The following is a 10,617-nucleotide window of genomic DNA, read 5'->3' as shown; positions in this document are numbered from 1 at the left end:
GTATGTATGACTGCATCAGACAAGACTCTGTCAGTTTTCTCAATTTTTTTCCTTTTGCCCCTTAAGCATAACCTCAATTGACCAGTCTTCAAGTATGTTGCCTGCTCAAGACTGCTGGTAAGCCCCTTCAGCGAACTTTTCCTTTCAGTTATTATAGCTTCAGAATTCTATTTGGTCATTTTATTATGACACACATCTGGCTTTCCAGATACTCAGAAAAATATCACAGCTTTCCCAGAACCCTTTAGGGAGTTCATTCTACAGTTCTTCCTTTTAAGCTTTTTAATGATTAATGTTTAGCCTAACTCACTCATTGCCTGGAAGAGGCTCATTGCACTGGACTACCTCCAAATGAAGTCAAATATAGAAGGCCTTGCAAGTGTGGGTCTTATAGACAACTACCAGATTGGTTAAGCACTGATGAGACTCTGTATAAGGCTCAAAAGAGGTCTAGCCCCATTCTTCTTCCTTTGGTAGGTACAAAACTCCTGGTGTTCATCACTAATGTGGATTGTTATTTTTAAGGCCATTGCATACCTGGAGAATGTGAAATAAGACCTGATAAGCCTAAATACCACAATGTTCACTGCTCTTACTGAGATTCAGCCATTATTCTTGAAAAAGTTTTTTTAAAAAAATCCACTTCGTAGATTAATGTAAGTCTTTGGTAAATTTCAGAGTCTGAAACAGTTGGCTCAAAAATGTTTTTTCTTGGGCTGGGGAGATAGCTCAGTGGAATAAGTGCTAGTATAGCAAGCGCAAGGGCCTGAGTTGGATCCCTGGTACCACCAAAAAAAAATGTTTTTCTCAATTTTCTCATTGCTTTATGGAAGTTAAAAACTCTAAGAAAGTCTTCCTGCGCCTTGTCCCTGAACCCAGGCTCAACCAATATTTACGCACATATATGCACCTAGGAGAAAACATACCAAAGTTGTAAGGGTGGCTCTCTCTAGTAGGTTAGGTTGGAAAGTGGATCAAACTACCAATTTAGTAGTAAAACTAAGCCACTTTTTCTATTTAGGATATTGTTATACTGTCAATCTCTATTCATAAAGCCAGGTATGGTGGCTATGACTGTGATCTCAGCACTCAGGAGGTTGAAGGTGGAGGATCCCTGTGAGTTGAAAGCCAGCCTGGATTACAAAATCATAACTGCATAATGAAACCATGTCTCAAAAAGACAAAAAAAAATCTCTTTCCATAAAGTACATAATTTGTCAGGCTGGTCACCCTAGTGAGAGGAACAGGCAGACCTAGAAGGAGCTCCCTAGGACAGCATTGCCACTTACAAAGATCCTAGCGGTGGTCCTCCTAGAAGGAGCCTGTGTTTGATTTGTAATCTGGAAGGTAATATTCACAACCTAGTGTGAAAGTAGAAATGATGACTCAGACTAGAATATGGTACCATATGTGACAAAAGAAATCCAAAACTGCACAAGATATTCTAAAGCAATAGGAAACACGTTAACTCCCAGTAGCAAAGCAGAGAAAAGAAATACAAACAGTAAATGTTTGCAAACATTGAGCCTTCAGTCTAGTTATATAAATGATTATTTTGCCAACTGCAGAGGTCAGTACTATAAACAATGCCACCCAAAATGGACAGGAGAATGGAAGAGAAACTTGAAGGAGAGGTCATCCTGGGGATGAAGTGACTACTAACCTGCAGATAAGGAAAACAAGCTGCTGCTGCAGTTATGTCATTAAAAGAACAAGGAACACAATGTGTTAAAAGCCAGGTTATCTATGCATGAGTTTCCCATTATTATGTAGGAAAAATACTGTTTATTTATTGTCAGGCTATAGGTGTACACCTGTGATCATAGCACTATGGGAGGCTGAGGCAAGAGGATTTTAAGTTTAAGCCCAACCTGGGCAACTTAGTGACTTAGCGAGACCCTGAACTAAAATAAAAAATAGAGAAGGGCAGGGATCTCAGTATAAAAATCCTAGGTTCAATCCCCATTGCCCCCTACCACACACACAGTCACAACTGTGAATGTAAGAAGGAGGCAAGTTATGTAGCTCAGTGGTAGAACATGTATTTGATACTAAGACCTCGAGACCCTGAGTTCAATCCCCAGCACCAAGAAAAAGAAAGAAAAAAGAGAGAGAAGGAGAGGGAGAGAGTCTAGTATCCAGAATATTAAAAAAGCAATCACACAACAATTTAAAACAATCAATTTAAGAAAAACGGCCAAGAACACAGTGTGTAAGTGTATTGAAATATCACATCACCCCATAAACATATGCTTTTTTTTTTTTTTTTTTGGCAGAACCGGTGATTGAACTCAGACCCTTGCGCTTGCCATGGAAGTACTTATCCTAGTGAGCCATCTCCCCAGCCCCAACATATGCTATTTTTATGTGTCATTTTAAAAATGTACTTTGCAGGGCTGGCCAAATAGCTCAGTGGATTAAAGCAACTGCAAACAGGTACAAGGGCAAGGGTTCGATCCCAGGGCCTGCTGTGCCAGCCCTGCCCCTGGGGCATGCTGAGCCGGCAATGGAGACTGGGCATGGTGGTGCATGTCTGTACTCCCAGCTCTTGGGAGGCTGTAAACAGGTGGATCACTAGGAGTCTGATCTAGTAGTGAGACCCTGAACATCCTGTAGACCCTTCCCTAAAATACAAACATAAATAAATAAATAAATAAAATAAAAATATACTTTGCAATTAATTCAATAAAATCAAGAGAGATTGATATTTTTGTTTTATTACATGTTATATACTATGTAATAGCTATTCTCCCTAAGTGAATCTATAAATTCAATGGAGGGCTGGATGTGGTGGCACATGTCTGTAATCCCAGCACCCAGGAGGCTGCAGTAGGAGGATTGTTGCAAGTTCAAGACTAGCCTGGGCTACAAAGTGAGCTAAAGACCAGCTTGAACTGCAGAGTGAGAGCCTGTCTTAAAAAGACAATCAATGAATCAATCAATCAATCAATCAATCAATCAATCAATCAATTTAATGCAATCCTAATGAAACACCACATTTTGATGTTTAATTGACAAAAATAATCCTAACATTCACATGAAATAATACTCTAAGATAACAGCCAAGACATTCCAGGGGGGAAAAACATGTAAAGAAGATGCCAGGTCTTTCAGACTCTAAAATATACCAACCACCCATCTCCAGTGCAGATACATGACAGACAGACAGACAGACAGACAGGCAAACAGAGAGACAGACCAACAAGCACAAACACATAAAGATCTGGAAATAGACTCGCCCTGCTCATATGACGGTGGGTACAGGAATAATGAGTGTCCATTGACTTTCCAGGTCACTGGGTCCACAGTAGAGCTAAGACAAAGGTGCACCTGTCCTGGACCAAGAGCCTGAAAGCAGTAAATTCAGGGCAAGTGTGTGCTTGGCTCTCCTGACACGTGGCCAAGGTTTCAATGTGGCTTGGCCCCCAAAGGTTCATGGGATGGAAGTTTGATTCTATGTGTGGTGACAGTGAGAAGCGGTGGACCTCTACAAGAGGGAGCCCAGGGCCAGGTAATCAGGCCATCCAGGTGCTGTCCTGTGTGGGGATTCATGTTATTCTTGAAGACTCCAGTTAGCTCCTAAAAGACCAAGATATGATGCCAGAACAAGCCTGGGGCCTGCATCTGTTGTTCCTGTCCTGCCATATGACACTCCTATCCTGATGCCATCCATCATGCCCCAAGTAACAAGTGGGCCCTCGGCAGAGGCCAAGCTTACCGACTGAACTAGAGCTTGCCTTTTGGGGCTTACTGACCAGGATATTGCAAACATACCTGTTGAGCAGGGCATAAGTTACCTTTATGGACACAAATGTAAAGTGCATCTGTGTGTCCAAGGGGCATTCACCACCTATGCAAGTCATGTCGTAAAGTAAGAGATTAAATAGGACATCTGTAATTTAATACAGGAAAAAAAGCAAAAATTATACATAAGCATTACCAAGAGAAGGAACATAACTGATAAATAAGCATATGAAAAGAGACTCAACTTCACCAGGAATGAAGGAAACACAAAAGCTGGGTTGAGTGTGGTGGCACACACTTATGACCCCACCTACTTGGAAGGCTGAGGCAGGGGGACCGCACATTTGAGGTCATCCTGGGCAACTTGGTGAAACCTTGTCTTAAAATAAAAAATGAAAAGTAAGGTTGGGTATAAATGGCAAGTTCCAAAGTACACACATAGAACGATACCATTTTTATAACACTCAGGGCAAACCAAACCAAACTATATGCTGTTCAGAAATCTCTACACACATAGAGAAAAGATCTATGAAAAGCAAAAGAAACACACAAATCAGGCTAGAGGCACTTGTAGGAGGCTGAGCTGTTGGTACTCAGGTTCATTCTTAGCTGAGTAGTTAGTTTCCAGATATTCCTTAGTCAGGTAGATGTTAGATGGTAGCATACTTCGTGTGTTGTCACATATGACAGTAAAAACATAATAAAGAGAATAACTAACAACTCCAAAGTTTTCTCATTTGGAGACAGGAAAATGAAGAGGAAAGAGCTGGTGAGATAGCTCAGCAGACTAAGTGCCTGCTTAGGCAAGTGCAGGGACTGGAGTTTGATCCCTGGCACTACGTACCACACTGGCCCAGCCACTGAGACCAGGCGTGGTGACACATGGCTGTAATCCCAGTGCTGGGGAGGCTGAAAGCAGGAGGATCACTATAAGTCCAAGCTGCATAGTGAGACTCTGCCAAATACATAAAAATTTTTTAAAAAACTAAATAAAGAAGAACCACTAAGAAGAATATATGCAGTGTATTATTTGTTGAAACTGTACTTTCGATTTGATTTGAAACTGTCTCATTGCTATCTCTTTATCAATAAAACTTTGAAAAGAAAAAAAATTAAATAAAGAAGAAAGGCCTTGGCCAGGTGTTGGTTACTAGGGTATATACAAGCATCTGAAATGCCCCAATTAGTTCAAATCCTGTTCAGGGTGAGCAGGATCCTCACTGCTGCCACTGTCCCCCTCATCCTGTTTGTGCCCCCCGCCCCATATGTGCTAGCCTTGCCTCTCCACTTACTGCATTCCATGTCCCCCATGTCCCCCTCCCCAGCCACCCTGCCAGAAGCAGAGGAAGAGCTGGGTGAAGCTTCCTGCTTTGGCCAAGACTCTAGCCCTCTAAGGCTGCACCTCAGGCAGGGGTGTTGGAGACACAGCCCCACTTCAGCACACAAATGAAGCAGCATCTATAGAGCTCCTATTAGTGGAATGTCAAGCTCTCTGAAGACACCTTCAATCACTGGCAGCAAACAAATACTTATGGTTGCCTGCTTTGTGCAGGGCACTTTTCTGTGTGTTGAGGACACAGGGAGGTCCCATTCTTGGCAGAAGTCAAACTGAAAGTGGGCCTGGTGTAGCAGCACATCTCTGTAATCCCAGCATTCACTCAGGAGGCTGAGGCAGGAGGACTGCTATGAGTTCAAGGCCAGCCTGGACTACAGAGTGAGAAACTGTCTCAAAAAAAAAAAAAAAAAAGATAAAGAAAAGAAAGAAATCAATAAATAAAATAAAACAGTGTCCTGGGGCTGAACCAGGGCAGCTCATAGGTTTAGCTCATAGGCAGATAAGTGGAACTTTGCTGAAATGTGGGTAAGAGAGTGTCACTGAGGGGACACAGCAAGGGCCATACACAGGCTGACATAGCACATGGCCTCCTTTGCTGAGATGACAAGTTGCATCCTCAGGTCTGGTGGCCGTGAGGGTGAGATCTCAACCTAGCAGGCCAGGAAGGGAACCCAATGGCCCCTGTATGGGCTAGGCGTGTCCTTCTGGTTTAGACCTCCACACTGCCCCACAGCAGCCCCACACAGACCCTTTTTGTCTTCATGGTTAAAGAAAAAAATGATTCAGTGACTTGTTAAAGCATAGTAAGAAAAACTTTATTCAGGATCACCGTGGCTGTACAGGACCCATGGGAATGGAATTTTGCAGCAGAGGAGGGAGACTGGCTCAACTCTGAATATGGCGTGGACCAGTGGAAATGTATAGCCAAGAGACAGTGTGAGGACAAATAGGAGAACAATTACTAAGAGAAAACGGGAAGCAGGGGAGTCTAGCTAAACTGATCTTACAGGATTCTTGCTGAATACAGGCCTGGTGATCAGAGTCACCTGAGACCCGGCAAGGAGGCTGAGGAGCCCAGTCGGATTCTGAGGGTGAGGAGGGGTAGAGGAGGAGACTGTTCTTGCTAAACTGACTTAGCAGAGTTCTTGCTAAAATGGAATTTATAAGAAAGCACACAGATGGGCCTAGGAGAAGACTCAGGAGTCTGACTAAAATCTGGCTAAGGATCTTTGTCACTATCTGTGGTGAGAGAGTGAGGTGCAAGGTGGATGCAAGGGCCTTAGTTCTCCACTCAGAACCCAGAACTGTCCCACAGGGAGCTGAGGCAGGGCCCTCAAAGCACACAGATGGACACACACAGATGCTGGTGGGTCTGATGTCCATCTCCATCTAGGGCAAATTTGGGGGCTAAGGTCCAACTTAGACTGGTCAGAGCCACCCCGGGCCCAGACATTCCTGGGGGTGAGGGAGAGGCTGCTGACGCTAGAACCAGGCAGGTAAAAATCATTACCAGGTAAATGAGCTCATTAGGGGGTTAGACAAGGTCATTCCTAGATGATGGATGAGTTACACCCCTGCAGAGCTACCTGCCCCGGGACTATGCCCAGAGAACACCTGGGTAGACAGTGCCACCAGGAAGCCAGGGCATGGTTCCAGGACTCTGGGCAGGAGTCTTTAAGGACAAGGTGTGCTCTGAGTTCACCCCTACAGGAAGCTCAGACCATGCAATAAGATGTGGCACAAAGCAAGTCACTTTGCTATGATCTCTTCTTTGAATTAGGGGCCATCTACAGCTCCAGACTGTGAGAGCCAGGGTCTCCCAGGGTCCCTGAGTTGGGCCACTACTGTGGCAATGCACAACCTCCCAGCCTCTCACTTCTGCTGCCCTCATCATGTCCTGCATTGGGTGGACAGGTGGAGAAACTGAGGTGTGGGGTCACCAGACTTCTACATGAGGCCCCCAAGCCCTAAGGGTGACCGGGTCGCTTGTGACTCATCAGACAGGCCTGGTCTTTCTTCCCCACTGGGGTTCACTACTGACTTTGGGGTTCCCTACCACTTTCTGAAAGTGGTTACCAGATCCTGTAGCCCACACTTACCCCCGCCCCCAGACCCCACTTATCCCTCCTGGTATGCACCCTCACCACAGAGCCAGCCCTGTGCTTAGCCAGCTTCAGGGACTCTCTGCTTGCTCACCTCTTCACGCAGACAGTGCTGGCAGGAACTTGTTGGTCAGATACCAGGAAAAGACCATTAACACAAGCAGGGGTCTACTTCATGGGTCTGGAGGGGTGACATACATGGAGATCTGTATGTTCCAGATACACACCCACTGCTCCCCTCTCACTCTCTGCAGCTGCCCTCCCCTCGGGGGCCACCAGGACCTCCTCCCCATGGTTGACTGCTCTCCAGGCTTCTTGCTGCCCTTGGGCTCTGGGAAATAAATTCTGTTCTGGTGGCTGCCAGGGTTCAATAGCAACAAAGTAAAATAGTGACAACAGTTAAGTCACAGGGAGAGACTGGCCCATCCAGACCAGGCCTGGAGCCCTAGGGCTTTCTCTCCTTCCCTTGTCCCTGGCACTGGTAATGAGTTAATAAATGTCAAGGTCACTAATCCCCTACCACCACCTTTGAGGGGGGCCTCTCCACCCTTGCAGTGCCTGGCCCTGCCACTGCCCTTGTCAGCCCCTCCAGGCCGGGAGCTGTGGGGACAGGAACAGGCAGGCTGTGAGAGCTTCCAGGAGGAACCAGAAAGCAGTCCTGCTCCATCCCCTTCTACCCCATATTCCCAGCCTTGGAGGGCTGTCTGCTCTTCCCACCTTTTCCTCCCCTCCAAAGCTCAGCATCCCCCATAGCCCTACCACTAGAGATGAAGCCTGAGTCAGGGTTCCCACTACCTACCTACTTCTTGGTCCTCACTGCACATGACCTCGGGGCTCGGGTCTTGTGATCACACACCTGCCTACCAGACCTCACTATCATCTCTGCAGCTCTTGTCAGGACCTACTTGGTCCATGGGGTCTCTCTCCTATTTTTCCCTGGCTCCTTTCTGTACAATGAATGGCTTTGGGACCTCTTAACACAAGCTGGGGGCCTCACCTCTGCAGTCCTAGTGAGCTCCAAGCTGATATCATGGCAAAGGCTCAGCTCATATCCAGCCTGTTCATAAACTCCACAGTCAGACAACTTATCTGAACTGGCCACCTCTCACATCCACACCTGCGGCCTGCAAGCCTGGAGACTCTCCTGGCCTCTGTGTGACTTGGAGAAGGCAGAAGCCCTGGGTCATACAGCCTCTCTCCAGCAAAGTTGTGGAAGGCATCCAGGGCTCTCTTGTCATAGTATTTTAATTACTGGGCATGGGGTGGGGGTATGGTTAATGAGGCTCTAGGGATCTGCCCGGCCCAGCCAGATGCTGGAGGTCCCAGGAGCCAGGTGACTCAGCAGCAAGGGGAGGGGTGTATGTGAGGGGTTGAAGACTGTCTAATTCTCACCTCTCTCTGTACCTTCGAGAGAGAGAGGTTAGAGGGTTAGAGTGATTGAATAAGTGGCTGCCCCAAATGAATAGGTGGCTAACTAGTCACCTATAGAATGTCAAGCTCCGTGAAGATATCTTCAATGACTGGCAGCAAACAAATACTTATGGTTGCCTGCTTTGTGCGGGGCACTTTTCTGTGTGTTGAGGACACAGGGAGGTCCCATTCTTGGCAGAAGTCAAATCCAAAGTGGGCTTGGTGTGGCAGCACACCTCTGTAATCTCAGCATTCACTCAGGAGGTTGAGGCAGGACTGCTATGAGTTCAAGGCCAGCCTGGGCTATATAGTAAGTTCAAGGCCAGCCTGGGCTACAGAGTGAGACCCTGTCTCAAAAAAAGGGGGTGGGGATTGCCGGGGAGATGACTCAGTGGAATAAGTGCTTCCCTGGCAAGCGCAAGGGCCTGAGTTCAATCCCCAGTTCCGCAAAAAAAATAAAGACAGACAGACAGACAGGCAAACAGAGAGACAGACCAACAAGCACAAACACATAAAGATCTGGAAATAGACTCGCCCTGCTCATATGACGGTGGGTACAGGAATAATGAGTGTCCATTGACTTTCCAGGTCACTGGGTCCACAGTAGAGCTAAGACAAAGGTGCACCTGTCCTGGACCAAGAGCCTGAAAGCAGTAAATTCAGGGCAAGTGTGTGCTTGGCTCTCCTGACACGTGGCCAAGGTTTCAATGTGGCTTGGCCCCCAAAGGTTCATGGGATGGAAGTTTGATTCTATGTGTGGTGACAGTGAGAAGCGGTGGACCTCTACAAGAGGGAGCCCAGGGCCAGGTAATCAGGCCATCCAGGTGCTGTCCTGTGTGGGGATTCATGTTATTCTTGAAGACTCCAGTTAGCTCCTAAAAGACCAAGATATGATGCCAGAACAAGCCTGGGGCCTGCATCTGTTGTTCCTGTCCTGCCATATGACACTCCTATCCTGATGCCATCCATCATGCCCCAAGTAACAAGTGGGCCCTCGGCAGAGGCCAAGCTTACCGACTGAACTAGAGCTTGCCTTTTGGGGCTTACTGACCAGGATATTGCAAACATACCTGTTGAGCAGGGCATAAGTTACCTTTATGGACACAAATGTAAAGTGCATCTGTGTGTCCAAGGGGCATTCACCACCTATGCAAGTCATGTCGTAAAGTAAGAGATTAAATAGGACATCTGTAATTTAATACAGGAAAAAAAGCAAAAATTATACATAAGCATTACCAAGAGAAGGAACATAACTGATAAATAAGCATATGAAAAGAGACTCAACTTCACCAGGAATGAAGGAAACACAAAAGCTGGGTTGAGTGTGGTGGCACACACTTATGACCCCACCTACTTGGAAGGCTGAGGCAGGGGGACCGCACATTTGAGGTCATCCTGGGCAACTTGGTGAAACCTTGTCTTAAAATAAAAAATGAAAAGTAAGGTTGGGTATAAATGGCAAGTTCCAAAGTACACACATAGAACGATACCATTTTTATAACACTCAGGGCAAACCAAACCAAACTATATGCTGTTCAGAAATCTCTACACACATAGAGAAAAGATCTATGAAAAGCAAAAGAAACACACAAATCAGGCTAGAGGCACTTGTAGGAGGCTGAGCTGTTGGTACTCAGGTTCATTCTTAGCTGAGTAGTTAGTTTCCAGATATTCCTTAGTCAGGTAGATGTTAGATGGTAGCATACTTCGTGTGTTGTCACATATGACAGTAAAAACATAATAAAGAGAATAACTAACAACTCCAAAGTTTTCTCATTTGGAGACAGGAAAATGAAGAGGAAAGAGCTGGTGAGATAGCTCAGCAGACTAAGTGCCTGCTTAGGCAAGTGCAGGGACTGGAGTTTGATCCCTGGCACTACGTACCACACTGGCCCAGCCACTGAGACCAGGCGTGGTGACACATGGCTGTAATCCCAGTGCTGGGGAGGCTGAAAGCAGGAGGATCACTATAAGTCCAAGCTGCATAGTGAGACTCTGCCAAATACATAAAAATTTTTTAAAAAA

Source organism: Octodon degus, unplaced genomic scaffold, assembly GCF_000260255.1.
Source record: "Octodon degus isolate 3935 unplaced genomic scaffold, OctDeg1.0 scaffold00021, whole genome shotgun sequence".
Classification (NCBI taxonomy): domain Eukaryota; kingdom Metazoa; phylum Chordata; class Mammalia; order Rodentia; family Octodontidae; genus Octodon; species Octodon degus.
Note: the sequence above shows the minus strand (reverse complement) of the source record.